Source organism: Manis pentadactyla, chromosome 11, assembly GCF_030020395.1.
Source record: "Manis pentadactyla isolate mManPen7 chromosome 11, mManPen7.hap1, whole genome shotgun sequence".
NCBI classification, from domain to species: domain Eukaryota; kingdom Metazoa; phylum Chordata; class Mammalia; order Pholidota; family Manidae; genus Manis; species Manis pentadactyla.
The window spans coordinates 73,740,264-73,745,441 of NC_080029.1; positions in this window are offsets into that span (position 1 = coordinate 73,740,264).

Consider the following 5,178-nt stretch of genomic DNA (forward strand, 5'->3'; position numbering starts at 1 on the left):
TAAAACCTTTCCAAGATGTAAAATCACACAAGAGTTCCACTAGCTCATTACCTTGCCATAAATGTGAACATCCCTTGTAAAACCTATCTCAATAGGATACTAAAGCCAATCTTATTTTTAAAAGTTCATACTGGAAAAATATACTTTTTAGGTAAAAATTCTCATGACAATTGCCCAGATTCTTTATTGTTTGGATCTTTCCAGTCTGAGCTTGCCTCTTTGAGCATAATGACTTATAAAATATATAATTTCAAAAATAAACAATGAATATTTCATAGCTAATTTTTACTACCTAACTAAAATACATGTATATTAACAGAGAATTATTCTAAGGATGTTGTGCAACCACCTAAAATATGTACTGTTCTAATCAGCATAATCCACAACATCTATGTGCCTGGAGATAATTCACCTCTCTCTTTCACAGCCTCAGTCTATGGTTTAAAGAAAAAAGGCCACCTCCTTCCCCCAAGGGATTCCTATTTTGCCTGGATCTCTTCAAGTATTTCCACAATGAAAATTCAAAAGCTTAAAAATCTATTCTCCATCCCAGCCAATTATAAAATTCTAAAGAAAAAATATGCTTAAAGTTAAAATAAAATCCATACTAAGTTAACATGTAGCATCTACCTTGTGCCATATATAGGAATTCCATTTCTACTTGCAAAATAAAATGGGAAACTGAAAGACTTTGTCCACAAATTCAGGTTGTTAAGTCCACTTTTACTAAAACTTTATAACTAATTGAGGCAAGCATAACTTTTAAAGATAAATCAGTATAAGGCCTGACCCTAATATATCACCATAAAGTGCACTGGGGAGATGTCACAGCAGCAGATGTTGGTCTATTTAATCCTGAGTCTGGCTCAGCAGTGGGTAATGCTATCATTAATCCACTGAGAACATACCCCTCAGATGATAATTAGGAAGAAATTTTTTTTCTAAGTAACCATAATTACAGTAACACTCTCAATAGCCCTAATTACGGAAATGAGTTTCACATTAAATTCACCTGCCTGATAATATACAGTAAAAGTCTATTAAAGCTAAACTATATTGTTTGTTAAAGCAGCAGTGCCTGGGGTTCAGGTATTCGACATGTGAATAATAGAGCCGTCATCTCTAGAGTTTCAACTCAGATTAAAAACTGCTTTTAATTTGCCTAGAGTTATTGTTGTATGCTTGGCATGAAAAATACATCTCTAGTCAAAGTATAGAAGATTCCAAACAGAATTCTAGTCCATGTTTAACTCCTATTTTTACCCGATACCCAGTGTTTTATGCTATCCAGACTCTATATGACACTGAGCTAGGAAGACAGCTTTCTGTTTGTTCCTATGCAAAATAAAAGATCCACGAGTTTGACATTAATTGCTGATAGTCCTACTCATTTTTGATCCTGAGAAAAATGATAAAATTTGTAATCTCCAGGACTCCTCAAAAATCCCAAAAGGAAACATGTACACATACATACAAACACACCTATATAGGCACATAATATGCACATGCTCATATACAGCTATAATAATCTAATTATCTTTATATAAGTATATCTCTATTCCACATGGAAAAGAGTTGAAGCCATATATTTGTCCCTCAGAGACCCTAGGTTTATAATAGTAATGCATTAATCTATCTTTTTATTATATTGGTTTTAGGTATACAACATAGTGACCCAACAGTTATCTACCTTTTTAAATGCTCACCTCAACTAGGGTAGTTATTATCCATCAATATAAAAGGATATAAAAGAATTATTAAATATATTCTCTATATTGCACTTTCATCCATGTGAGTAATTTATATAATGATCGAGATTTTGTGCCTCTTTTTCCCCTTCACCTATTTCACTGACCCAACCCAAACCCTCCCCCATGGTAACCACCAGTCATTTCTCAGTGTCTACGAGTCTATTGCTGTTTTGTTCATTTTGTTTTGTTTTGTTTTTAGATTCCACATATAAGTGAAATAATATGGCATTCATCTTTCTCTGCCTGGCTTATTTCACTGAGCATAATACCCTCTAAGTCCATCCATGTTGTCACAAATGGAAGGATTTCTTTCTTTTTTATGGCTGAATAACATTCCATTGTGTATATGCACTTCATCTTCTTTATCCATTTATCTATTGATGGCCACTTTGGTTGCTTCCATATCTTGACCATTGTAAATAATGTGGCAGTAAACATAGGGGTGCATATATCTTTTTGAATCAGATTTTGTTTTCTTCAAGTAAATTCCTACAGATGGAATAACTGGGTCATATGGTATTTCTATTTTTAATTTTTTTGAGGAACCTCCATACTTCTTTCCACAGTGGCTGCACAAATTTTACATTCCCACCAATAGTGCAGGAGGGTTCCCTTTTCTCCACATCCTTGCCAACACTTGTTATTTCTTGTCTTTTGGAAAGTGGCCATTCTAACTGGTGTGAGGTGATATCTCATTGCGGTTTTGATTGCCATTTGATTGCCATAGTGATGTGGAGCATCTTTTCATGTGCCTATTGGCCATCTGCATGTCTTCTTTGGAAAAATGTCTGTTCAGGTCCTCTGCCCATTTTTTAACTGGGGTGTGTGTGTGTGTGTGTGTGTGTGTATGTGTGTGTGTTGAGTCATATGAGTTCTTTATATATTTTGGATGTTAGCCCCTTATCGAATATATCATTTGCAAATATTTTCTCCCATACCATCAGTATGGAGCCACATATTTGTCTTTCAGAGACCCTAGGCATACCATAGTAATGCATTAATCTCTTGATATTCCATAAATTGTAAAGATACTGAAAATATTGAAAGCTGTCAATCATTTTCAAGGAGAAATAGAGATCTAAGAAAGAATTACATCGCCCTTGCCCTCTCATTTTTCATCCTTTTCCATGGTTTAGCTCGCTCAGAATTATTCATCAAATATTCAGTGAGACTAGGATTCTAAGTTTGCCCTTCTAGCATCCACAAAGAAAACCATTCAAATTAACTTTTCAGACTACTAGAAAGATCTCTCTCTTGCTCTCATCCTTGCTACTCTGAAGTTTGGAAAAGCTCTTCAACTCTGAAAGGTAAAAGGAGAAAGAGGACAGAGTGATTTATTTTCACTCAAAATTCCAGCTAAAAATGGCAAATGAGGACAAAATACTGCTACAAGTCATTGTTATGAAGGTGACTTCATTTTGATGAAAGTTGCAAATGGACAGAATATATTAACTCTGTTTTGAACTTTAAGACAACTCTTTCTCTCATCAATGTAGTTCCAGTGGCAGAGTTGAATGGTGGGAGATATCAGTCGTTTTTGTCCTCATTAAATGTTTGGCCACAAGCCACTGAACTAAATTCAATAAGCTGAAGCCTTGAAATTTACATTAGTTCTTTAAACAAAGGCTTCTTTCCTGGACAATGAAGTTTTGGGTATAGTTTGCTCTCCTCACTGTAGGAAGTTCACAGGGAAAATATTAATTGAAATCCCAATTGTTCTTTCTTCCCCATCCTTAATGTATTAAATACTTTCATAGACCTTAAATGCTATAGTCCTTCACTTGGTGAAATTTAATTCAATTAAAATTTACAAAAGAGACACAGATCATATGAAGAGTCAATTCTAATAAAAAAAACAATAAAACTATAAATTGTACTTTGATCCCTGCCTCTAGTAGGTTGTAATCTTAGTCAAGCCAATTTAAGAGAGATCCCTCCATTTGGTCTTTGATGGGACTTAAAAGAGTAATATAGTCCGTCTGATTCCATATCTTAGCTAGGGTGCATTTCCTAGTACAAACAAGAGTGTGGTAAGATTTCTTACAGGAATAGCCCAAAAATAGTGGGACAGGAGTCCATTTCTGGCTTTTCCAGGTATCAGTATTCTCTATCAAAGTTACTAATCATCTATTCCAAACGAAGGAAAAGGTGTGGGGGGTCTTGGAGGGGGGACTCAAAATGGAGTAACAGTCAGCACTACTATAAAGTCTAGATCATGAAAAAAACAGAATAAAAACTGTATTGGTAACTGTGGTACTTTAAGACTTTAAGAATAGATGCAACTTATAGAAACCCTCACCCCAGCAATGGTATTGACTTTTCTCATATTGTTCAAGAGAGTAAAAACATGACCTTTCCCCACCCCCTCACCAAAGTGGTAGAATATATACATAGAGCCTAGTCTACACCATTTGAATGACAGCACTGCATTCTGCCTTCACCTGTTTCTGTCCTATTTTATTATAGTGAGATGGACAGAGGACCAGACTTCAAGAGAGGGGAAGAGTGGGTTCTTGTCCCAGCTTAAGCCTTTACTACCTTCAAGACTCTGAACAATAATCTTTTTCTGAGCTTCAACTTACTCTTCTATAAAACATCCTGATTAGGCTGTTTACAATCATAAATGTAAAGACATTTTACAAAACCCTCTCTGTACAAAGGTAGGAATGATCATGGGTGATGACCATGGTGTTCACCCCTTTATGAAACAATCAAGTCTTTAAGAACAGGGATGGAAGCAAATTTTTCCCAGAACCTACCATATAATAAAAGTCATGGACAGCTACTGAGAATGTAGAAAGTAACTCAAATAACTCTTTTGATCTATAGGTAGTCAAGCTTGAAGGGATCTGAGGCATCATCTGGTCCAAACCAGTTCTATACTAGATCAGAAAGCTGAGCTCAAAACAGACTTGCCCAAGTAATGCATGAAGGTGATGCACAAAAGGAAGCAGATCCCACACCTCCTGAATAGTGCTCTGTGCTCTCATCCCTGTATCACCCAGATCTGGCTAGGAAACGTTTCATTTGGGGCAAAGATACTACAAGTATGCGTATGTTTGTGATGAAAGGGAGACATCTCAGTTCCCATGAGCAGCTGACTTAATACATGAACATTTTAACAAAGTAAGCTCTTTTTCCAACAGACTGGCATTCTAAGGCTTCATCATTTATTGGAAGAGACCAGGTAAAGCATAGGCAGTGAACAGTGAGTGGGCTGAGCACTAGGTAAACCTCTAGATAAGCAGGGTCAGAATTGTCAAGGGAACAAGTGAAAAGTAGCACTTTGAGTCTTTTCCTACAAGGCCCTCCACCTCAAAACTCTGACTAGGAAGCCACATTCAAGGCACTATAATTGGCATGCAACTAAAAGAGAAACACAGAAGTAGAGTATAAACTCACTGTCTCCAAGGCATTGAGGCACATT